The sequence below is a fragment of the Dromiciops gliroides genome, chromosome 3, assembly GCF_019393635.1.
Source record: "Dromiciops gliroides isolate mDroGli1 chromosome 3, mDroGli1.pri, whole genome shotgun sequence".
In the NCBI taxonomy this organism is placed as follows: Eukaryota; Metazoa; Chordata; class Mammalia; order Microbiotheria; family Microbiotheriidae; genus Dromiciops; species Dromiciops gliroides.
The window spans coordinates 381,263,506-381,273,975 of NC_057863.1; positions in this window are offsets into that span (position 1 = coordinate 381,263,506).

Below are 10,470 nucleotides of genomic sequence, written 5' to 3' on the forward strand. Positions count from 1 at the left end.
CAATCAGGTGGGGCCCCTAGGTGTCTGCCAAATTCCATTATTTTATCACAATAGCTAAGTCATAGAGAGTTGATCATGGTACAATATTGCTATTACTGTATACAGTGTTCTCCTACTTCTATTCCACTTTGCAACAATTTTTTAAAGTCTTTCCAGGTTTTTCTGAAAGTATCCTGCTCACATAGACCCTATTTTCAAGTTGTTCAATCATTCTAATTACTTACTCTTTTCCCATCCTTCCCAAAATATACACAGAATTTAAATAAAGGACTTGAGAAAATTTATATTGAAAATAATTAAATTGAAGAAAGAAGTAAAGATTAGAATGAAGACTACTGAATAGATGACCTCAAAGTTTTCTCCAGTTCTATCATTCCATAACTCCGAGGATGAATTGCAAAAGCTGGCTTTTAAATGTGGACAACAGTTACAGAGATTTAGCTTTCTGTGTAAGGATGACTGGCTTCGCGAAATAAACAAATGAATAAACATGTGGAACTCTAAACTTAAAAATATATAATTATCTAAGGAATCTGTGTTTCATATTTATAAAGATACTCAACTTAAAAAATTATTCATTAGGCAATCTTTCTAGGTTGTACATCCTCTCAGTGAATTAAAGATGTGTTTTGATTTATACAGATTCCACACATCCATTGTATCAAGTAAGACACACCTATGCTTGATCAAAGATAAGTGTGCATTTGCTACACTATGGTGAGGATTAGGCTTTGTAATGAGGCCATTATAACCAATGGATTGAATAATTTTTAGCTTTTAATATAATTTCTCTGATAGGAATAGCTCAAGCTCATAAGCAGTGTGGATGAAATGGATATTGAAATAATCAAAAAGCTACTGTAATAATATACTGACTGCTTCTTGTCAGGAGAAGTGCCTTTTCCAGTTCAGGGTAGATTGAATCATTAAGTACTTACTTTAATGCATTGTGTGGAAAAGGTCCAAAGGCTTAGTTGGTCTTTCTGCTAGTATGAATCTATGGACTGATAATATGGAACAGCCAAGGAGAGAAAAAAAAGATAGTTCATCAACATTTGTTGTAAATCCAGCAAAATTTTCCAGTATATTTCTTTGTTATCTGAGCATATTGTATTCTATTGCTAATAACTGTTTTATATGAAAATTCCTCTGTGCAGGGAAATTATACTTTTAGTTTTGTTACTTTACAAGCTGATATAAATGTAAACATCCTGGACCCTGATTTTATCAATGTGGCAGGATTTGCTTTTTTCACAAGTATTGTATGTCTATTAAATGAGGTTTCACCTTTTGTAATATAAACTAAATGGCACAAATTTAATTTTAAAATTCTTTTTTTAAAAAAGCACTGATAAGACATTAGATTTGAGTGCAATATAAGAACTAAAAACCCCAAACTAGAAGCTCCAGTTTAGGGAGGGAATAAAATGATTTCCTTTAAGATCAAAAAAGAAAACCAGTATTTTTTTTATATTAGCATCATTAGCTTCCCCCATGATTTGGCAACTTGTTCTAGAAATGGAAGAACAACTCTCGCAGGCTGTCAGTTTGCAAGAGGATGAAAATAGAAGATGTGTCAGAAAAAATGCAACCACAATCCACAAAGGCAGTTTCCCCTCTCCCCCCCCCCTTTGCTAAACCAGAACTGACTTCAAATTTTTAGACTGACACAAATGACTTTTACATTTTTCAGACATGTGCCCTGAGTTGGGTAGAGGTCCAGGAAAGAAATAGACAAGGTGCAAAACACAGGATTTGTTCTTAATGAAACTCAGAGTGTTAGAGTTGAAATGACCCTTAGAGATAATCGATTTCAGTTCCCTTGTTTTATATATAAGGAATCTGAGCCCAAGAGAAGAAAAGTGGTTAGTCTAAGGTCACCTAGGCAATAAGTAGGCAGAGCTAGGATCCTAACTCAGGTCTTCTGAATTCTTTGATCCAAGTTCAATATATTTTCCATGAATGTCAAACTTCTCAATTTCTCAAACTGGTGAGCAGTATTTTAAAACTGCAGCCTTGGGGGGGGGGGGGGGGGGGAAGCACTGATGTAAGAAATACAGCAATTTGGTTCCTGGTTGGAAAGAGGACAAAGGTTGACAGCTTCTACAGGTTCCACCCTGCCCCTTTTCACCTTGTTCTGAGGTTGATTTGCATAGTAACCAGTGTCATTGCCTGGGTTGGGAAAGAAGCCCTTCGTTCTGGCTCCACCCAGTTCCCTTTTTGCTAAGTGGCATCTCTTGTATCATTTGAAAGGGACCTTGACTCCTGAGCCAGAGACAGTGTAGTTAATAGAAATTTTGGACCATGACCCAGATAAGAATTTAGAATGAGGGACTTTTCTGTACTGCAGCTAGAGAAAAGGAATTGAAAGGACCAAGTTAAAAATATCTGAAGGCTTCTCTAGCTTGTTGACTGGGTGAGACTAAGTGTATTCTACTTTCAACTGGCTAAGGAGAGAGCCCCAGGACTAAATAAAGAGCTAACAGACCATGTTCCCACCCTCCATGAAGAAGAAGCTCATAACAGCCATAGTGGAGCAGAGAGAATAGAGAAACCAAGGACCCCCATTTTGTGGAGAAAGCCGTTGATCTGATAATATCACCAGAAGACAGAAGGATGTCTGCTTCACTGGAGTCCTGCTGGGGAGGAACATGCTGCCTACTCATGCCCCTTCATGAATGTTCTCTGGCCATATGTGTTCCCTTGTTTCCTCTCCCCCACTGGTAATGTGGTAACTTGTGGGAGAGCATACTGTACTTCCTGTCTATGAGAGAGAAAAAACTTTCTTACCACTTATTTTGTCGTGCTTTGTAATTATATTTACTTTGTAATAATGTGTTCTCTGGTTGGCTTAGTAAAAATAAACATTTGTGGGAAAAATTTTCAATTTTGATTTTCAATGGATGCTTCCCCACAAAGCACCTCAAACTCGGGGTAACTTTCTGCGAACCTTTGTGTGAGGGGTTTGCCAAAGACTAAAGTTATTTAAAAAAAAAAGATCCAAATCAGTAGACTTGTTTAAATTATACGGAGGAGGAGGAGGAGGAGGAGGAGGAGGAGGTGAGGGTGGTGGTGATGGTGATGATGATGATCATGATGATTTTGGAAGAGAATAGGCTGGAAATTCAAACATTTTTCAATGTTTTTAATGACCATCAAATTTTCCCTAAAAAAAAAAAAAAGCCAAACTGGGAAAGTCACTTAACATCTGTCTGACTCAGTTTCTTCAACTGGAGTTGACAATAGAACCTATTTCACAGGGTTGTTGTGAGGAGCAGGTGTAAAGTACACAGCATAGTGCCTGGCACATAGCAGATACTTTAATAAATGCATGTTTTCTTCCCTTTTCCTTCTGGTGAATAATCTATAGTATATTGCTAATGAAGAATCGTACACCAAAGGCAAGTCAGAGACACAAAATGATGTAGGACCAGAAGAGAAGGTACAAGTCTATTGTCATGTAGTGACAATGAGGGATAGACCATTTACATGGTCCATTGATACTTACATAATGTCCTGAAATCTCAATGATTCCCAGAATGTTTAAAGGACTCCTTGTAGAGGATCTATGGGAAGATATGCAGAAGAGTCACAGGATGAGAAAACATCAGTAGATTGTGATCTACCTCCCTTTCAATAGTATATACATCTACTAATAAGCTACACCAAATTAGAATTTCAAAACTCAAAGAATGTTTCTTATTCTTTCTATTTTTTATAAAATAGAAAAAAAGAAACCCAGTAAAGAGTGCTTGGAACACTTAAAGAAATCTTTTTTATTATTTTAATAACATTTTTAACCTTAAACAGTTTTATCAGATTAGTAAATGTATAGTTAGTGAAGAAGAATCAACTGCATATAGCATAGACTATACCTTTCATTCAATCACTGGATAGCTTCTCCTAAGGCAGAAACACATCATTTCTCAGCTACAACATGGTATTATAAGAGAAAAAGAACCCAGGTCTCATTATCCTGTGACAGTCCTCCCATCTTCCTGTGAAATTGGAGCAGCACGGTTGGTTAACTCACAGTCAGTTGTCTACACAAATTTTCCAAAGTACTGTGGAACCTTTCAGTGATTCTCATGGTTACTGCTACATGAGTAAATGGGAAAGCAGAAGGCCAACTTTGGGGATTCAGGAACTCCTTTGCTAGGTCAGGAACTCTGTTCTATGGTCTACCCCAAAACCTCCAACACTGAAGTGGGAGGGAAGGAGAGAAGGAAACAAACATTATTCAGTGCCTAATATGTGTAAGGCACTGTTAGTCATATTACAAATGTTTTACAAATCTTCACAACAACCCTGGGAGGTAGTTACTATTCTTACCTCTATTTTACAATGGAGGAAACTGAGGCAGAGTGACTTGACATGGGTCATACAGCTAGTGTTTGACACTGCATTTAACTCAGATCTTCCTGACTCCAGACCCACACTCTGTTCACTGTACAACCTGGACACAGCTAGAACCAAAAGTGTGCTGGAGTTTGCATATGTTTTCTTTCTATTTCCCTCCTTTCTCCCATCCCTCCACCCTTCAATTGCTTGTTAAACATTTACCAGCTTACCTCTGTATTGTTCTAATAGTCTATAAACATTACTTGTGCTCAGTAGGATTGCAGTAGAAGGCTTAGGGAATGAAGGAATCGATGTATTGGAGACCTGATGACCTTCAAGCTAACAACAACAACTGGCATTTCTATAGTGTTTTAAGGTTTACAAAGTACTTTACATCCATTATCTCATTTGAGCCTCCCAATACCCCTGGCTAGCACCCAGAGAGTACCTCCTGACTGTTACAAATCTAATTCTGACAATGATAGGGTCATGGATGCTACCTAGCCTCTACTGTGTCTCTCTCCATACCTGTATTTACCTTGTTGCCTTGTCACCTTGCTTGGCCTCTGTTCAAACATGCTGGCCAGTCAATTTTATTATATTATAAAACATTTTGAACTTAAACTCAAACAATATAGTGATACACATAGCAGAACAGACACAAAAATGGGTTTTATGTGAAACCATTAATCTCAATTTTATTGTTTTTTAAATGCATAAAGCCTACCCACTACTTTCAAAATTGCCCTGCCTGCCTCTGCTTCTTTCTGAATTTCTTTTTGTTCTCTTCCTTCCCCTCAATAAAAATAAGTGAAGAAAAAAAAACATTGTAATTTTAAAAAAAAGCACAGTCAAGAAAAATGAATCCATGCAGTGGTCAGGTTTAAAAATATATGCTTTTAGGGGCAGCTAGGTGGTGCAGTAGATAAAGCACAGGCCCTGGATTCAGGAGTACCTGAGTTCAAATCTGACCTCAGACACTTGACACTTACTAGCTGTGTGACCCTGGGCAAGTCACTTAACCCCCATTGCCCTGCAAAAAAGAAAAACAAAGCAAAACAAAAAATGTATGCTTTTTCTGCACCATTAGTTCATCATCTTTCTGTCAGAAGTTGGATTATGTTTCATCATAGGTCCTCTAGAATGGTGGTTGGTCGTTGCATTGATTAGGTTTCTTAAATCTTTAAGTTTTTTATTTTATTTTTCAATTAACAAGCATTTATTTTTCTCTCCTTCCCACACCTCCCTTACCCACTGAGAAGGCAAGCAATATGATAGCAATCATATATGTGAAATTACACAAAGCTTATTTCCATAGTAGTAGCCATATTGTTAAAATAAACCAAACAAACAAGATAAAGTGAAAATTATACTTCAATTTGCACTCAGAGTTCATCATTTCTCTATCTGGAGGTAGGTGGCATTTTTTTCCATCATGAGTCCTTTGGAATTGTCTTGAATCACTGAATTGATCACTGTAGGCAACTTTTTCACAATTGCTCATTATCATAACATTGCTGTTACCATACATATTAATCTCCTAGTTCATCTCCCTTTACTTTGCATTAGTTTATATAGGTCTTGCCATCTTTTTCTGAAACTACTCTCAGCCCCCTGTAATTTCTTATAGGACAGAATTATAATTAATCACAATCATATGGCACAATTGGTTCAGCCATTCCCCAAATGATGAGCATTCCCTTGAAGTTCAATTCTTTGCAACCTCAAAAATAGCTGCTATAAATATTTTTGTACATACATGTCCTTTCCCTTTTTCTTTGCTCTCCTTGGGGTACAGATCTGGAAGGGCATTGCTCAGTCAAAAGTTATACATGATAGATGCTGAATAAACCATACTATTTCTTTTGTTTTTGGTGTTGATGTTTTTCTATTTTGATGTTTTTCGTCATTGCTCTGATTTTTCTCTTATAACATGACTAATGCAGAAATATGTTTAATGTTATTATGTATATATATATGTGATAAAATAATGAGATTTAGCAGATACTCAAAGACCCACCTGGAGATTAATCTAAGCTGATTGAATCAAGTGAGAGTGATTGACTGCTGATTAGCCTACTTCAAAGTTAACTAGATTGTAATCACACCTGGCTAGCCCTTAATGGATTTGGAGGATGCCAACCAATCAGCTTGAAGAAGTGTGTAAAGCCCGACTCTATTCCAGACCTATAAAAAGCTTCCACAATCAGTTTGCTAAAGAGTTCCTGATTAAAGCAGGCTCTTGGAGGAGGACTTCAGGAAGAACCCAACCAGGCTAGAATTCCAGGCTAGGTAGGACTTCTTTTTCTTAACTTTCTGAACTCCTCGTGAATACCTCTGTGCTTTAATAAATGTTTAATGCCCAAAGACTGGTGCTGAAGCTTCTAATTTAAGGTGACCACAATTTAGATTTTAAACATCATATATATATATATATATATATATATATGTAAATAACCTATATCAGATTACCTGCTGTCTAGGGGAAGGGGGAGGGAGGGAGAAAAATCTGAAATTGGAAAGCTTGTATAAACAAAAGTTGATAACTATCTTTACATGTAATGGGGGAAAATACTTTATTAATTTTTTAAAAAGTTATACATAGTTTTATTGCCCTTTGGACATAATTCCAAATTGTTTTCCAGAATGGTTGGACCAGTTCGCAGCTCTACCAACAGTGCGTTAGTGTACCTATTTTCCCTCCTAAAGAATAATACTCAGTTTTGCTAGTTAGATTATTCTTGGTTGTAATCCTAGATTCTTTGCCTTCCGGAATATCCTATTCCAAGCCTTCCTCTTCTATAACATGAGAGCCACCAGATTTTTTGTGACTCTGACTGTGGCTACATGATTTTGAATTGTTTTGTTCTGCCTGTTTGCAATATTTTCTTCTTGACCTGGGTGCTCTGGAATTTAACTATAAAATTCTTGGGAGTTTTCATTTTGGAATCTCTTTCAGAAAGTTATTGTTTTCAACTTCTCTTTCACCCTCTGGTTCTAGGATATCAGGGCAGTTTTCCTTGATAATTTCTTGAAAAATAATGTCTCAGTTCTTTTTTTGATCATGGCTTTTAGGTAGTCTGATATTTTTTTTTTATGGATAGTCTAATAATTCTTAAGTTATCTCTCCTTGATATATTTTGCAGACTTTGTTCGATTGTTTCTTGATGTCTCATGGATTTATTAGATTCCACTTGCCCAATTCTAATTTTTAGGGAATTATTTTCTTCAGTGAGCTTTTGTACCTCCTTTTCTATTTGGTCTTTCCTGATTTTTTAGGAGGGTTTTATTTTTTTTTAATTTTTTTTTTCTTCAGTGAATTTTTGTGCCTCCTTTTCCATTTGATTTAGCCTGCTTTTTAAGGAGCTATTTTCTTCAGTGAATTTTTGTGCCTCTTTTGTCATTAGGCTAATTCTGTTTTTTTTTTTTCAGTTTTTTTTTCATGCCTCTTTTACCAAGCTGTTGATTTTCTTTTCATAATTTTCTTGTATCAATCTCATTTCTCTTACCAATTTTTCCTCTACCACTCATCTCTTTCTTTTACTTTTCCAGGAATTATTATTGGACTTGTGTCCAGTTATTATTATTTTTTCCTTTGAGGCTTTTCTCGTAGCTATTTTCATGTTTTCATCTTCTGAGTTTGTGTCTTGTTCTTCTCTGCCACCACAGTAGCTTTTTATGCTCAAGGTTTTTTTGTTTTGTTTTGTTCTTTCTAATTTTTCCAGCATATTTTTTGACTTTGAACTTTATGTTGAAGTTGTGCTCTGCTTACTTGGGTTTGGGTAGGCCTTGTCTCGAGCTTAAAACTTGTTTTGTGCTGCTGTTTTCAGAGCTAGTTCTAGGGATCTGCAGATTTTCAGTGCTTCCAAGGTGCTTTGATCCAGAGAGAGGTGTGGTCACTGCTTTCCTGGTCTGCCCTCTGGCCTTTACTCAGGGAAACCCCCTGCTCTCCTGTAACCACAAAACTAGGTCTTCTTTCTGCTTTGGAACAGCCACCAGGGCCCCTGCTCCCTTGTGACTGACTGACTACAAGGATTCCTCTCCACTCTGGAAATGCAAAACTGCATATGTACAATAGAATTGCCAAGTAGCACCAAATGGATCCAGTGCCAGCAAAAGAACCCCTTTAATCTCTTTCTGACCTCTGACCCTCATCATCTGGGCTAAGAACTCCCAATGCTGCTGCTGTATCCCCTCCTCCTTTTAAAAGCAAAACAAAACCCTTGCAACAAATATGAACAGTAAAGGCTAATATCCAATTTTTCCATTTCTAAAAATGTATGTCTTGTTATGGGAGAGATATCTTTTTTATTTCATGAGGTAGGTTATTAATGCTAAATAAACTTATCAGAACACAGAAATTGCAGAGGTAAAAAGTTAGGTTTTATTATGCTTCAGCACAGGTTCAGGAGGTAGAAAAGTAATTCTGAATCTAGATTAGAGATTCTGACAAGCTGTGATAGAGAAAATTACATCTGAGAGACAGAGAAATAGATAAACATATAACCATCTTTATAGTTGTTTAGGCCATAAAGGTCACACAGGCCTAGTCAAACAAATTCATTATTTCATGTTTCCTTCAATTAAAGCTAAACAAACTGTTACACCAAATTAGTAAATAGACTATAAGTTACATATTTAAACAATAGGTTTGCAAAATCCTGCATTTATTTTTTTTAAATAGTAAACATTTTTGTTTAAAGTTTTGAGTTCCAACTTTTATCCTTCCTTCCCTCCCTCCCCTCCCCACTCCTGGGCAGTAAACAATCAGATATAGCTTAGACGTGTGCAATTATGTACAACATTACCATATCAGTAATTTTGTATAAGAAAACTTGAATAAAAGAAAGAAATGAAAGTGAAAAATAGCATGCTTCAGTCTTTGTTCAATCAATATCAGTTCTTTCTTTGGAGGTGGGTAGTATACTTCCTCATTAGTCTTTTGAGGTTGTCTTAAATCACTGTATTATTGAGAATAGTTGTCATTCACAGTTATTCATTGAATAATATTGCTGTCACTGTTCACAATGTTCTCCTGGTTCAGCTCACTTTACTATACATCAGTTCATACAAGTCTTTCCAAGCCTTTCTGAAATTATCCTGCTTGTCATTTCTTACAGCACAATAATATTCCATCACCACTATGTACTACAACTTGTTTAGCCATTTCCCAATTTATGGCTATTTCCTTGATTTTTCAATACTTAGCCACCATAAAAAGAGCCACTATAAATATTTTTGTACAAATAGGCCTTTTTCTCTTTTGTGGGGGATGTCTTTGGGATATAAACCTAGCAGTTGTACTGCTGCATAAATGGGTATGTACAATTCTATAGCCCTTTAGGCATAGTTTAGGAGGTTTTAAAAGAGACTATTCCCTTCTCTCATTTGGTTTCTTAGAAATAACAAAAGTTTTTCCTTAATACTATCATTCCATGAGTCAGGTTTTAGCCAAATGAGGTTAATATTAATAGGAAATAGGCTTTGGTTAACTAAATGTTCCAGGAGGAATGGCATAATAAAAATCAAATAAAAGGAAAATGAAAATTTATCATTATAGTCTAATTTTGCATATGGAATCCATCACCTTTTGGATAAGAGGTAGGTATCATAGTTCATTAGCAGTCCTTTGGAATCATGACTGGTCATTGTACTGATCAGAAATCTTAAGACTTTAAAAGTTGTTTTTCTTTACAGTGGTCTCCTTGTATAAATTGTTCTTTTGGTTCTTTACTTCGCTATGAATCAATTCATACTGCCCAGGAGTCCCTATAATCATCTCTTTTGTCATTTCTTTTTTTTTCTTTTATTTGTGATATATAATTAAATTTTATACATATATCAAACGTAAATATAATATATACACAAACACATTTATGACATATATAATGTATATTTTCTACATTATTACATTTAGATATACCTAGATATATTCTGGTACATGTAACTTAATATTTTAAATCCTTCCTCTTCCTTTTTTTTTAATAAACAGGTAGTTTTCTTTTTAAAAAATATATACAGGTAGGGGGCAGCTAGGTGGCACAGTGTATAAAGCACTGGCCCTGGATTCAGGAGGACCTGAGTTCCAATCCGGCCTCAGACATTTGACACTTACTAGCTGTGTGACCT